This window comes from Rattus norvegicus, chromosome 2, assembly GCF_021556685.1.
Source record: "Rattus norvegicus strain SHRSP/BbbUtx chromosome 2, alternate assembly SHRSP_T2T, whole genome shotgun sequence".
Taxonomy (NCBI): Eukaryota; Metazoa; Chordata; class Mammalia; order Rodentia; family Muridae; genus Rattus; species Rattus norvegicus.
Window position 1 is genome coordinate 163351339 of NC_141535.1, and position 16065 is coordinate 163367403.

At 41.0% G+C, this 16065-nt stretch overlaps 1 pseudogene; it reads left to right on the plus strand.

Moving 5' to 3' along the window:
• Nucleotides 1-12088: 12088 nt before the first annotated feature.
• Nucleotides 12089-15449, plus strand: Ftsj3-ps1 (FtsJ RNA 2'-O-methyltransferase 3, pseudogene 1; annotated as a pseudogene).
• The last annotated feature ends 616 nt before the right edge of the window (nt 15450-16065 follow it).

A 16065-nucleotide genomic window follows, 5' to 3' on the forward strand; every position in this document is an offset into this window, starting at 1 on the left:
ACAAACTGAAAGAACAGAACCACATGATCATTTCATTAGATGCTGAGAAAGCATTTGACAAAATTCAACACCCCTTCATGATAATAGTCCTGGAAAGAATAGGAATTCAAGGCCCATACCTAAACATAGTAAAAGCCATATACAGCAAACCAGTTGCTAACATTAAACTAAATGGAGAGAAACTTGAAGCAATCCCACTAAAATCAGGGACTAGACAAGGCTGCCCTCTCTTTCCCTACTTATTCAATATAGTTCTTGAAGTTCTAGCCAGAGCAATCAGACAACAAAAGGAGATCCAAGGGATACAGATCGGAAAAGAAGAGGTCAAAATATCACTATTTGCAGATGACATGATAGTATATTTAAGTGATCCCAAAAGTTCCACCAGAGAACTACTAAAGCTGATAAACAACTTCAGCAAAGTGGCTGGGTATAAAATTAACTCAAATAAATCAGTTGCCTTCCTCTATACAAAAGAGAAACAAGCCGAGAAAGAAATTAGGGAAACGACACCCTTCATAATAGACCCAAATAATATAAAGTACCTCGGTGTGACTTTAACCAAGCAAGTAAAAGATCTGTAAAATAAGAACTTCAAGACACTGACGAAAGAAATTGAAGAAGACCTCAGAAGATGGAAAGATCTCCCATGCTCATGGATTGGCAGGATTAATATAGTAAAAATGGCCATTTTACCAAAAGCAATCTACAGATTCAATGCAATCCCCATCAAAATACCAATCCAATTCTTCAAAGAGTTAGACAGAACAGTTTGCAAATTCATCTGGAATAACAAAAAACCCAGGATAGCTAAAGCTATCCTCAACAATAAAAGGACTTAAGGGGGAATCACTATCCCTGAACTCAAGCAGTATTACAGAGCAATAGTGATAAAAACTGCATGGTATTGGTACAGAGACAGACAGATAGACCAATGGAATAGAATTGAAGACCCAGAAATGAACACACACACCTATGGTCACTTGATTTTTGACAAAGGAGCCAAAACCATCCAATGGAAAAAAGATAGCATTTTCAGCAAATGGTGCTGGTTCAACTGGAGGGCAACATGTAGAAGAATGCAGATCGATCCATGCTTATCACCCTGTACAAAGCTTAAGTCCAAGTGGATCAAGGACCTCCTCATCAAACCAGACACACTCAAACTAATAGAAGAAAAACTAGGGAAACATCTGGAACACATGGGCACTGGAAAAAATTTCCTGAACAAAACACCAATGGCTTATGCTCTGAGATCAAGAATCGACAAATGGGATCTCATAAAACTGCAAAGCTTCTGTAAGGCAAAGGACACTATGGTTAGGACAAAACGGCAACCAACAGATTGGGAAAAGATCTTTACCAATCCTACAACAGATAGAGGCCTTATATCCAAAATATACAAAGAACTCAAGAAGTTAGACCGCAGGGAAACAAATAACCCTATTAAAAATGGGGTTCAGAGCTAAACAAAGAATTCACAGCTGAGGAATGCCGAATGGCTGAGAAACACCTAAAGAAATGTTCCACATCTTTAGTCATAAGGGAAATGCAAATCAAAACAACCCTGAGATTTCACCTCACACCAGTGCGATTGGCTAAGATCAAAAACTCAGGTGACAGCAGATGCTGGCGAGGATGTGGAGAAAGAGGAACACTCCTCCATTGTTGGTGGGATTGCAGACTGGTAAAACCATTCTGGAAATCAGTCTGGAGGTTCCTCAGAAAATTGGACATTGAACTGCCTGAGGATCCAGCTATACCTCTCTTGGGCATATACCCAAAAGATGCCTCAACATATAAAAGAGACACGTGCTCCACTATGTTCATCGCAGCCTTATTTATAATAGCCAGAAAATGGAAAGAACCCAGATGCCCTTCAACAGAGGAATGGATACAGAAAATGTGGTACATCTACCCAATGGAATATTACTCAGCTATCAAAAACAACGAGTTTATGAAATTCATAGGCAAATGGTTGGAACTGGAAAATATCATCCTGAGTGAGGTAACCCAGTCACAGAAAGACATACATGGTGTGCACTCATTGATAGGTGGCTACTAGCCCAAATGCTTGAATTACCCTAGATCCCTAGAACAAACGAAACTCAAGAGGGATGATCAAAATGTGAATACTTCACTCCTTCTTTAAATGAGGAAAAAGAATACCCTTGGCAGGGAAGGGAGAGGCAAAGATTAAAACAGAGACTTAAGGAACACCCATTCAGAGCCTGCCCCACATGTGGCCCCTACATATACAGCCACCCAATTAGACAAGATGGATGAAGCAAAGAAGTGCAGACCGACAGGAGCCGGATGTAGATCGCTCCTGAGAGACACAGCCAGAATACAGCAAATACAGAGGCGAATGCCAGCAGCAAACCACTGAACTGAGAATAGGTCCCCCGTTGAAGGAATCAGAGAAAGAACTGGAAGAGCTTGAAGGGGCTCGAGACCCCAAAAGTACAACAATGCCAAGCAACCAGAGCTTCCAGGGACTAAGCCACTACCTAAAGACTATACATGGACTGACCCTGGACTCTGACCCCATAGGTAGCAATGAATATCCTAGTAAGAGCACCAGTGGAAGGGGAAGCCCTGGGTCCTGCTAAGACTGAACCCCCAGTGAACTAGACTATGGGGGGAGGGCGGCAATGGGGGGAGGGTTGGGAGGGGAACACCCATAAGGAAGGGGAGGGGGGAGGGGGATGTTTGCCCGGAAACCGGGAAAGGGAATAACACTCGAAATGTATATAATAAATACTCAAGTTAATAAAAAAAAAAAAAGATGTGGGAAACAAATCAACAAACAAAAGTTAACATAGGTAGCCGGGCTCTTAATAGGGCTGTGGGAAAGAAATAGAAAAAGAGACAAAAAGACAGGTTTATATACCATGGATGGTTGATACCAATCTTGGTTGTCATATTCTAAAGAGAAACAAAGTTGGAATAGTGTGGGCAGAGGTCAGCTCAGACTAGAAGAAGTTGACTTAAGGGAAACTGAGTTCTGAGTTTAAAGTAGATACATTATTAAAAATATACTCCCTCTTGAAATCAAAATCTCTGTTAAAAATTCCAAATCTTTCAGATGTGGCACAGTCACAATGGCAACTGACCAAAACCAAGCTCCAACACTACTAATTAATCAATTCCCAATTATTGAGGATTTTTTTCGTGATACACTCCTCCCCAAGTAACTTTTATGATATTTTCAGCTCTGCCATTTGCAGCACGTTCAGTTTATCTTCAAGCCTCTGGCAGGCTCTGCTTCATTGTTCTGAAGTTTGATGTCATCCCATGGTACTGGCATCTCCAAAACACCCGAGCTATATTTTAAATGCTGGCCCATCATAGGTTGTCCCATTATTCAAAACTTCAACACAATTGGATGGCCACTTTAATCTTGGGCTTTCAAATGACAATGAGGCTAAAATTACACAAATATCCTCTCATAGCCATAAGAAGCTCAAGCCTCTGCTACAAACTTTGCCTCCATATCCCCTCCTATGGATATTTTTGTTCCTACTTTTAGGAAGGAGTGAACTATCTGCATTTTGGTCATTCTTCTTTTTGAGCTTCATGTGGTCTGTGGATTGTACCTTGGGCAATTCGAGCTTTTTGGCTAATATCCGCTTGTCGGTGAGTGCACACCATGTGTGCTTTTCTGTGATTGGGTTACCTCACTCAGTGTAGGGAGCGGCTAAAGATGGCGCCGACATCCGGTGGTCGTTTTTGGTAAACACCTACAGCGCATGTGTTGGCAGACCCCCAGCACCTACAAGGCCAGGGTGATATTCATGCTAAATAGGTATTTCATGCTCCACCAATCCCCAGTGGACAAATTTACAGCCACAGCCTGTCTTGTATTTAAGGCGAGTGCCTTTGTTCCCCGGGGTCCCCGTACTATCAATGAGGTGTTCCTGCAATAAAGGCTGATTGAGAAGGAAAAAAAATGGGGTTCAGAGCTAAACAAAGAATTCACAGCTGAGGAATGCCGAATGGCTGAGAAACACCTAAAGAAATGTTCAACATCTTTAGTCATAAGGGAAATGCAAATCAAAACAACCCTGAGATTTCAACTCACACCAGTGAGAATGGCTAAGATCAAAAACTCAGGTGACAGCAGATGCTGGTGAGGATGTGGAGAAAGAGGAACTCTCCTCCATTGTTGGTGGGATTGCAGACTCGTAAAACCATTCTGGAAATCAGTCTGGAGGTTCCTCAGAAAATTGAACATTGAACTGCCTGAGGATCCAGCTATATCTCTCTTGGGCATATACCCAAAAGATTCCTCAACATACAAAAGAGACACGTGCTCCACTATGTTCATCGCAGCCTTATTTATAATAGCCAGAAACTGGAAAGAACCCAGATGCCCTTCAACAGAGGAATGGATACAGAAAATGTGGTACATCTACACAATGGAATATTACTCAGCTATCAAAAACAACGACTTTATGAAATTCGTAGGCAAATGGTTGGAACTGGAAAATATCATCCTGAGTGAGCTAACCCATTCACAGAAAGACATACATGGTATGCACTCATTGATAAGTGGCTATTAGCCCAAATGCGTGAATTACCCTAGATCCCTAGAACAAACGAAACTCAAGACGGATGATCAAAATGTGAATGCTTCACCCCTTCTTTAAATGAGGAAAAAGAATACCCTTGGCAGGGAAGGGAGAGGCAAAGATTAAAACAGAGACTGAAGGAACACCCATTCAGAGCCTGCCCCACATGTGGCCCATACATATACAGCCACCCAATTAGACAAGATGGATGAAGCAAAGAAGTGCAGACCGACAGGAGCCGGATGTAGATTGCTCCTGAGAGACACAGCCAGAATACAGCAAATACAGAGGCGAATGCCAGCAGCAAACCACTGAACTGAGAATAGGTCCCCCGTTGAAGGAATCAGAGAAAGAACTGGAAGAGCTTGAAGGGGCTCGAGACCTCAAAAGTACAACAATGTCAAGCAACCAGAGATTCCAGGGACTAAGCCACTACCTAAAGACTGTACATGGACTGACCCTGGACTCTGACCCCATAGGTAGCAATGAATATCCTAGTAAGAGCACCAGTGGAAGGGGAAGCCCTGGGTCCTGCTAAGACTGAACCCCCAGTGAACTAGACTATGGGGGGAGGGCGGCAATGGGGGGAGGGTTGGGAGGGGAACACCCATAAGGAAGGGGAGGGGGGAGGGGGATGTTTGCTGGGAAACCGGGAAAGGGAATAACACTTGAAATGTATATAAGAAATACTCAAGTTAATAAAAAAAAAAGTTTTGATGAAAAAAAATGGGGTTCAGAAGTAAACAAAGAATTCACAGCTGAGGAATGCCGAATGGCTGAGAAACACCTAAAGAAATGTTCAACATCTTTAGTCATAAGGGAAATGCAAATCAAAACAACCCTGAGATTTCAACTCACACCAGTGAGAATGGCTAAGATCCAAAACTCAGGTGACAGCAAATGCTGGCGAGGATGTGGAGAAAGATGAACACTTCTCCATTGTTGGTGGGATTGCAGACTGGTACAACCATTCTGAAAATCAGTCTGGACTCCATGTGAACAACAATGCCAACCAACCAGAGCTTTCAGGGGCTAAACCACTACCCAAAGATTATACATGAACTGACCCTGGGCTCCAACCTCATAGGTAGCAATGAATAGAGTAGTAAGAGCAGCAGTGGAAGGGGAAGCCCTTGGCCCTGCCAAGAGTGAACCCCTAGTGAATGTGATTGTTGGGGGGAGGGTGGTAATGGGGGAGGATGGGGAGGGGAAGCCCATATTGAAGGGGAGGGGGAGGGGTTAGGGGGATGTTGGCCTGGAAACCGCGAAGGGGAATAAAAATGAAATGTAAATAAGAAATACTCAAGTTAATAAAGGGGAAAAAAAAGAACTGCAGGAAGAAAAAGGGAGAAGAGCCTGAGGGTAAGGAAGTCCAGTGATAGACCCAAATTGAGATCCAGCTCAAGGGGAGGCTCCAAGGCCTGACACTACTATTGATACTATGGTGTGCTTACAAACAGGAGCCTAGCATGATTGTCCTCCAAAATGCTCAACAAACAGCTGAGAGAGTCAGATGCGGATATTTACACCCAACCAATGAACAGAAGCTGCTGACACCTCTGGTTGAATTAGGGAAAGTCTGGAAGAAGTTCAGAGAGGAGGGTAGCCCCATAGAAAGACCAGCAATCTCAACTAACCTGGACCCCTGAGATGTCTCAGACACTGGACCACCAACCAGCTGATATGAGACCCCCAACACATAAACAGCAGAAGACTGCCAGGTCTGGACTCAGTGAGAGAAGCTGCACCTAATGCTAAAGAGCCTTGAGGCCTCAGGGAATGGGAAGGTCTGAAGGGGTGGGAGATGAGGACATTCTCTTGAACGTTGGAGGGGAGGAGGTATGGGATAAGGAACAGTTGGAGGGCAACTGGGTAGGGGGAAAAGCCTGGACTGTAAAAAAAAATTAAGAAATAATTTAAAAAAAGAAATTTAAGGCACATACCTAAACATAATAAAAGCAATTTATCGCAAACCAGTAGCCAACCTCAAATTAAATGGAGAGAAACTTGAAGCAATCCCACTAGAATCAGGGCCAAGACAAGGCTGCCCACTCTCTTCCTATTGATTCAATACAATATTTGAAGTTCTAGCCAAAGCAATTAGAGAAACAACACCCTTTGCAATAGTCACAAATAATATAAAATATCTTGGTGTACTTCCAATCAAGCAAGTAAAAGATCTATGTGAAAAGAACTTCATCTCTCTGAAGAAAGAAATTGAAGAACTCAGAAGATGGAAAGATCTCCCATGCTTATGGATTGGTAGGAATAACAATAAAAATGGCCATTTTACAAAAAGCAATCCACAGGTTCAATGCAATCCTCATCAAAATTCCAAGTCTGTTTTTTACAGAGATAAAAAGAACAATTCTCAAATTCATCGGGAATAACAAAACAAACAAACAAACAAACAAAAATAAAAAAACGAGGATAGCAAAAACTATTGTCAACAATGAAATAATTTCTGGGGGAATCACCATCCTTGACAACAAGCTGTACTATATAGTAATAGTGATAAATAAAAATAAAAAAAAACAAACAAACAAGCAAACAAAAAACCACACTCATGGTCTTGGCACACATCCAGATGGGTAGATCAATGGAATACAATTGAAGACCCAGAAATAAATTCAAACACCTATGATCACTTGGTTTCTCACAAAGAAGACAAAAACATCCAGTGGGGGGAAAAAAAAAGGATTTTCTTCCTTCTTATAACTTTTTTGTATTTTTATGTCCTTTTAAAATTGGATATTTTTTATTTATTTGCATTTCAAATGTTATCCCTTTGTGGTTTCCCATCACACCCTCCCTTCTTCTATAAAGATGTTCCCCCACCCATCCACCTACTCCTTCCCAACTCCCTGCCCTGACATTCTCCTACATTGAAGGGCCCAGCCTTAGCAGGACTAAGGGCTTCTCCCATTGGTGCACCACAGGCCAACATCTGCTCCATGTGGAGCTGGAGCCCTGGATTTGTCCATGTGTATTCTTTGGAGGGTGTTTAGTCCCTGGGAGCTCTCATTGGTTGGTATTGTTCTTATGGGGGTGCTAACATCTTCAGCTCCTTCAATCCTTTCTCTAATCCTCCAATTGTTACCACATTCTTAGTTCAGTGGTTGGCTGTGAGAGTCTGCCTCTATATTTGTCATGCTCTGGCGGAGCCTCTCAGGAGAGAGGATCCTGTCAGCATGCATTTCTTGGCATCAGCAATATTATCTGGGTTTGGTGGCTGTATGTATATGGTCTGGATCATAACATGGGGCAGTCTCTAAATGGCCATTCCTTAAGCCTTTGCTCCAAACTTTGCCTCCATATCACCTTCTATGAATATTTTTGTCCTCCCCCGTCTATGAAGGACTAATGCATCCATACTTTGGTCATCCTTTTTCTTGAGCTTTCTGTGGTCTGTGGATTATATTTGGATACTTTTGGGCTAATATTCACTTACTAGTGAGTGCATACCATGTGTTTTTTTCTTTTCTTTTCTTTTTTCTTTTTTCTTTTTTTTTTTTTTTTGTGGTTGGGTTACCTCACTCAGCATGATATTTTCTAGTTCCATCCATTTGTCTATGAATTTCATAAAGTCATTGTTTTTAATAGCTTAGTAGTACTCCATTGTGTAGATGTACCACATTTTCTGTATCCATTCCTCTGTTGATGAACATCTGGGTTCTTTCCAGCTACTGGCTATTATAAATAAGGCTGCTATGAACATAGTGGAGCATGTTTCCTTGTCATATGTTGGAGCATCTTTTGAATATATGCCCAAGTGTGGTATATATGGGTCCTCCGGTAGTACTATGTCCAATTTTCTGAGGAACCTCCAGACTGATTTCCAGAATGGTTGTACAAGTCTGCAATTCCACCAACAATGGAGGAGTGTTCCTCTTTCTCCACATCCTCGCCATCATCTGTTGTCCCCTGAGCTTTTCATCTTAGCCATCTTGACTGGTGTGAGGTAGAATCTCAGGGCTGTGTTGATTTTCATTTCCCTGTTGACTAAGGATGTTGAATATTTCTTTAGGTACTTCTCAGCCACTTGATATTCGTCAGTTGAGAATTCTTTGTTTACTTCTGAACCCCATTTTTGAATAGGGTTATTTGTTTCTCTAGAGTCTAACTTCTTTTTTGTAATTTTTTCTTTTTTATTGGATACTTTTTATTTACATTTCAAATGTTATTCCCTTTCCCCTACTCAACTGGCTACCCCTTTCTGCCTCCATGCCCTGACATTCTCCTACACTGGGGGTTAAACCTTGGCAGGATCAAGGGTTTCTCCTCCCTTTGGTGCTCAACAAGGCCATCCTCTGCTACAAATGCAGCTGGAGCCATGGGTCTGTCCATATGTACTCTTTGGATGGTGGTTTAATCCCTGGGAGCTCTGGAGGGGTCCGGTTCATTGATTTTATTGTTCTTCCTATGGAATTGCACACCCCTTCAGCTCCTTCAGTCCTTTCTCTACTCTTTGCCAGAGTCTGACAAATACAAGGGTAGATGCTTGCCAGCAACCATTGGACTGAGAACAGGGTCTCCAGTGGAGTCTAACTTCTTGAGTTATTTGTATATATTGGCTATTATCTCTCTATTGGATGTAGGGTTGGTAAAGATCTTTTCCTAATCTGTTTGTTGTCATTTTGCCCTAATGACAGTGTCCTTTGCCTTACAGAAGCTTGGTAATTTTATGAGGTTCCATTTCTCAATTCTTCATTTTAGAGCTTATGCCATTTGTTTTCTGTTGCTCTAGCTAAGAATTCAAATCCTAAAAGGATAGTTATTAAGAGAGTAGATATTCTTATCTTATTCTCATTATTGTGGAAGTGTTTTATTTTCTCTCTGTCTAATTCCACCTGTGCCCTTGCTGTAAGTCATAGTTATTATGTATAAAGTATTAAAAGTATTATAAAAACACAAATATTTTCATTATATCTGTAGTCTCTACCAGACTTTTATCATCACATAATGTTTGATAGTCACAGCCATTTTCTGCATCTTATGAGAATATTATATGCTTACCTATGTTGCAGATTATATTATTGATTTATGTATGCTGAATAAATCCTGAACCTCTTGAATGAAGCCTACTTGATGAAGGTCATATTGTTAATGATATGTTTTTTGATATTTTTGACAATGATTTTTTCAAGAATGTATCTATGTTCATAAGGAAAATTGATCTGAGATTTTTCTCTCTTCTTTGTATCTTTCTGTAGTTTAGATGTCAGTATAATTATCACCTTGTAAAAAGAATTAGGCATTGTTCCTTAAGTTTCTATTTCACAGAGTGAGGCCTATTGGTATTAATGCTTCTAAAGATCTGTACTTGAAACCATCTTGTCCTGGGCTTTTTTGTTTGGTAGATATTTAAATGTATCTATAATATATTTAATATATTTAAATATATTTATAATATACTCACATATTAGGAGTATGGGTTTGTTTAAATTGCTTATCTGATATTGACTTAACTTTGATAGATCAAAAACTTTATCCACTTCTTTTAGGTTTTCGAATTTTGAGAAGTATAGATTTTAAAGGCCGGGGTAAGGTGTTCCTGGAGAAAAGACAAGAAGGAGGCAGTCTTTGAAATGTAAACAAATAAAATAATAAAAATATTACTAAAAATATATATTTTTCCTCAAGATGGGAAAGTAAGGGTACAGTCAAAATCAAATCAAAAATCAAACTCTAACTGTAATATATGCAATTCCTTTTAGTCATATTTCAGTTCTGACCACTTGAGCACACATATTGCTTGTCTTTTAGGCTCTGGCTCACTCTGCTCCACAGATGCTGTTGTTCTTGATGGACATCCCATGTTATTGATATCTCCCTAATACCTTGGGTCCCTTATTGCAACTGAGGTGCACTCTCACTAATAGCCTGTCACAGGATCTCTTCCTGGTACCAAGCTACAACTTGAGTACTGGGCCTTTACCTGCCCCTGAGTCTGTTTTTTCACCAATAGCATCTCCTGGCCTCCCATAGCACCTCATGACTATATCATGCTTTCAAAACCAGTATCACCTGGGTGACCCTTACATGTTACCATGTCTCATTTCCAACATGAGGTAGTCCCTCTTAGATGTGGACTCAGTGAAAATCTTTTCTTTCATGTTGTCATTATGTATACCTGATTTTTGAGAAATAGTCATAAATATACAATAGAAAAAATAAACTATCTGCATGTGGATCGATGACCACAAAATAAAACCAGACACTGTAAACCTGATAGACTAGAAATTAAGGAATAACCCTGAACACATTGACTCAGGAGACAACTTCTGAACAGAATACTGATAGTGCTAGCATTAAGATCAACAATTGATTATGTTTATTTCTTATGCTCAAATGAATGATATTTAATTTCAAGCATGGGTATATTCTATTTATGACAGTCTACAAATGGTGAGTATTTAGTCTATGTAATATAGTATACCTTTCTTGACTCAGCAAATTCTAGAATTGCACAAGCATCAGAAATAGACATGGTGATCTTGACAAATTTCATGTAATTTAATCATTGATATTGTCAAAAGACCAAATTCAATATCATGGAAGGGGTGAGTATTTATTTGGATGTTATTGAGTGTTCATTTAGTCATTAGCTTTAAGGATTGGGAAGGGAATGAGAATGTCTTAATTAAGAAAAGAGACACAGGGAACTTGGCCTCAGAATTGAGAAGCTGGATAGATCCATGTACAAAAGTCCTTTAAAAGATTGGTGATGGGCTAGAAGTGTGGAAGTTCAAGAATGTGATAAGAAACCAAAGCGATTGGTTGCAATGAGGAAATTCCACCAATGATTTAGTTTTATCTCTAGATTCTTTACAGTGTGGATTGAGGAAGACATTGCAGGGCAGATTAGAAACTATCTACAACTACACTAGGAAACGAATCTGAACCAATGCAATTTTTAATGATGATCCAGCCGCACACAGCTGAGGAGGGTGTGTAGTCTCAAGCTGGGAAAACCTTACCCTCAGCTTCTGTTGTCAATATATTGTTCTCCCTTCACTTTGCCTTATTTTCTAACATTATTCATATTATATTGCTATAGCTATTCTGCTATTTTGACTCAGACTTATATTTTTACTCTCTGATTATAGGCTACAATAAAGTCTGTCACATCTCATTTCTACACTGTTCAGTGTACTATATCTCAGTAACAAACACAAAATAGAAACTGAAGAAATGTACTAAGTAATGTCGACATTGCTAGGCATCATACAGCATTATTTTGTTCATATTAAATATGGTTTAACTTACTAATTTAAAACAGTATTTTATTGCAGTGACCAACATACTAGAAAGTAATGTTTAAAACACTCGACATATATCTTACAAAACAAAACTAGAAATAATGACTGAGTATTATCTGCCAACACAGTAAGTGAATTTGGAGAGTGGCTATAACCATAACACATGAATGAAAAGCTAAGAAGTATAAGAAAGATTTCCTTTCAGAATGACTAGATCCATGGATAATGTGTTATCATTCTTCTCTTAGCGAGATGTTCATAGCCTTGAATAGCACAGTACAGCAGGTCCAACATCGACAGGGTATGCTCAGCCAAAGAGAATCACTACTTTTATGAATTTAAAATGTACTCTACACCTCAACATGCAAGTGTTACACAATTACAGAATGTGTCAGTTGGATTTGTTGAAACAAAGGCTTTTGCCTGAATTCGTCCTTTCTGAAAACGATCTCCTTTTAGGACTTACCACAGATAGATTTATTAGCTTCCACATTGAATAAACAACCAAGAGCTTGGTGTACACATTGGCCCAGAAGCAGTTATCGAGGACACATTCCCAACTTTTATGGCAGTATCTTTTACTTTTATGCTTCTCCCTCTCTCAATTTGACAAACTGTGTTTTGTTTAAAAAATACAAGAGAACACAGTAGAATGAAAGAGAACAGTTACTCCTATGTTTTATAAACACACTTCTGAATATTGGCTTTGTTTTAACATATGCAAACTTTTAAAAGAAGATTTCATAGTACTGTTGCTGGGAACAGGGCTTCTAGAAGCATAGATTGAGGTTAATTTAGGAGGTACTAACAAACAAAAAATTAATCATCACTTTGAATCAGTAACTTCCCTGTAACTATTCCTTCTCACTGGACTTTTTTGTTTTTGGATTTTTTAGTTTTTTGTTTTGTTTTGTTTTGTTTTGTGAGTTTCGATGATCTCAGGAAATACATACTCATTTAAAAACTAAATATTGAGAGACCATGATCTTTTTCCAATTTTAATAGTATCAAATATCATGAAACACGGTAATTTTAAAATATAGGGAATAGGTTGAAAACCTGCAGAGTTAAGGTCTATCTAAGGTCCCGAGTGAGTGATACTACCCCATCCTGCCACGGGCAAATAAGGCAAAGTAGGCAGGAGCCAGCGCGACAAGTTCTATCACTTGGCCAAGGAGACCGGTTATTGTTTGCGTTCTCCCTTCAAACTGATCCAGCTCAATCATCACTTTCCGTTCCTTCAGAAAGCTCGAGCCTTGCTGGACCTGTGTGCTGCACCTGGAGGATGGCTGCAGGTGGCTGCCAAGTTTATGCCTGTATCCAGTCTTATTGTAGGAGTGGACCTGGTTCCAATCAAGCCTCTCCCCAATGTGGTGACTCTCCAGGAAGATATTACAACAGAACGCTGTAGGTAGGGCCTGAAGAAGGAGCTGAAGACCTGGAAAGTTGATGTTGTGCTCAATGTTGGGGCTCCCAATGTGGGGGCTAGTTGGGTCCATGATGCTTACTCACAAGCTCACTTAACTCTGATGACTCTGCGTTTGGCTTGTGACTTTTTGGCCCGTGGTGGTTGTTTCATCACAAAAGCCTTCCATTCCCGAGACTATCAGCTTCTGCTGTGGATCTTCCAGCAGCTGTTCCCCCGTGTCCAGGCCACCAAACCCCAGGCCTCTTGTCACGAATCTACAGAAATCTTGTAGTCTGTCAAGGATTCCTGGCTCTGGACAAGGTTGATGCTAAATTCTTCAATCCCAAGTTTGCCTTTAAGGAAGTTGAAGTTCAGGCTAAAACTGTCACTGACTTGGTGACAACGAAGAAGCCAAAGGCTGAAGGCTATGCTGAAGGTGACCTCACTGTATTACCGAACTTCAATCAAGGACTTCTTGTGAGCCGGCAATCCTGTTGACTGCCTCTCCAAGGCCAGCGAAATCTCAATAGATGATGCAGAGTTGGCACAACACCCAGCTACCACTGAAGATATCAGAGCGTGCTATCAGGACATCAAAGTGCTGGGGCGCAAGGAACTTAGGTCTCTACTGAATTGGAGAACAAAGCTTTGACGATATGTGGCCAAGAAGCTAAAAGAGCAAGCAAAGGCACTAGACATCAGCCTCAGCTCGAAAGAAGAGGTGATGAAGAAGAGTCAGCAGCTGAACAAAGCAGGCTTCAGAGGAGGAAGAGGAGAAAGTGGAGGAAGAGCAGCTTAACTGGACTCTGGCAGAGATAAAAGCCCAAGAAGTGGCAGAACTGAAGAGGAAGAGGAAAAAATTGCTTCGTGAACAAAGGAAGCAGCGGGAGCGTGTAGAGCTGAAGATGGATCTGCCTGGGGTCTCCATTGAAGATGAGGGGGAGACAGGCGTGTTCTCCCTGCGAACCATCCGTGGTCAGCAGTTGTTAGAGGAAGTAACACAAGGAGACATGAATGCTGCAGACACCTTTCTGTCTGATTTGCCAAGGGATGACATCTATGTGTCAGATGCTGAGGACGATGATGATACTTCTCTGGAAAGTGACCTGGATCCAGAAGAGTTGGCAGGAGTCAGGACACAGTCGGATCAGAAGGAGAAGAAGTGCTTGCAGTTTGCTCAAGTAGATGACAGCAAAGAGGAAGGAGAGAATCCATTGCTGGTACCACTAGAAGAAAAGGCAGTGCTGTAGGAAGAGCAAGCTAGCCTGTGGTTCTCCAAGGACGGCAGTGGGATAGAGGATGATGCTGACGAAGCCCTGGAGATCAGTCAGGTGCAGCTGCTGTACAAGAGCCGTCAGAAGGAGCAGCAGTCAACTGACCCACCTCCGCCATCTACTAACTTGAAGACTGAGAAGAAATCTTCCCAGAATGAGGTCCCTAAGGAGACAGAGGCTATCATTGACGCTGGAGGGGAGGACAGAGACAGCTCAGATAGTGACAGCAGCAGTAGTGAGGATGAAGACGATTGGAAAGTATTCTGTGGTAAGAAGCGAAGCTGTGGTTCTAAGGCAGTTGAGGATGGGTTTGAGGTGTGCCTATTGAGGACCCAGTGAAATATCGAATTCTGGACCCTGAAGGCCTTGCTCTAGGTGCTGTTATTGCCTCTTCCAAAAAGGCAAAGAGAGACCTTATAGATAACTCATTCAAAACCAGTATGCTTTTAATGAAGAGGAGGAAGAACTTCCAGAGGGGTTTGTGCAGGAAGAGAAGCAGCATCGGATTTGCCAGTTGCCTATTAATAAGAAGGAGGTGGAGCATTTCTGAAAATGCTGGCGCAAAATCAATGCACGGCCCATCAAGAAAGTAGCTGAGGCCAAGGCCAGAAAGAAACAGAGGATGCTGAATAAGCTGGAGCAGACCAAAAAGAAGGCAAAAGCTATAGTGAACACAGTGGATATCTCAGAACAAGAAAAAGTGGCACAGCTGCGAAGTCTATACAAGAAGGCTGAACTTGGCAAGGAGAAATGCCAGGCCACCTATGTTGTAGCCAAGACAGTTGTAGGCCATAAGGTCCGGCGGCCAGCTGGAGTCAGAGGTCATTTCAAAGTGGTGAACTCCAGGATGAAGAAGGACCAGCAACCATAACAGCGAAAGCAACAGAAGAAAACCACAGGCGAAAGTGAGCAGAGTGGTCGGGAAAGATGAAGACTAGGAAGGAAGGTGTGGCAGTCTCTCCGGTGGCTGGGAGAGCTGCTGGGCACCTACAGCTCCTCTTTGGAGAGTGATTACCATGAAAGGACCAAGGAGGTATTTCTTCATCGTGATAGACTGACAGTCACCCACAATCTTGGCGTGTGATGGAACTTGGGATGAGAACAAATCTCTTTTATAAGCCTTCAGGGGGATTCAGTGTTGTAGGCCTTTTATTAAGCATGTGGTTTCTTCTGAGTCTTCTCCCACCCCTTTCCAGTGTTTTGAATAAAAAGATAATAGAAGAGGTAAAAAAAATAGAGAGAGAATATAGCTGAGTGCGGTGTTACAAGCTTTTGATATCCCCATTCTGGGAGCAGAAGTGGGCAGACGTCTATGATTTAAGACAAACTTGATCAACATAGTTCCAGAACAGCAAGAACTATTTAGAGAAACCCTGTCTCAAAATAAAGATAAATAAATAAAATAAAAAAAATAAAACAGAGATATATACATACATAAAAGGAAGGGGAAAGTTCTGTGGAAATGAGAACAACAAAGGTCAACTGAAGGATAGAGATTGGGAAAATCACACAGAGTTGCTAAGACCATAGTAGATGGTTTTCATTAT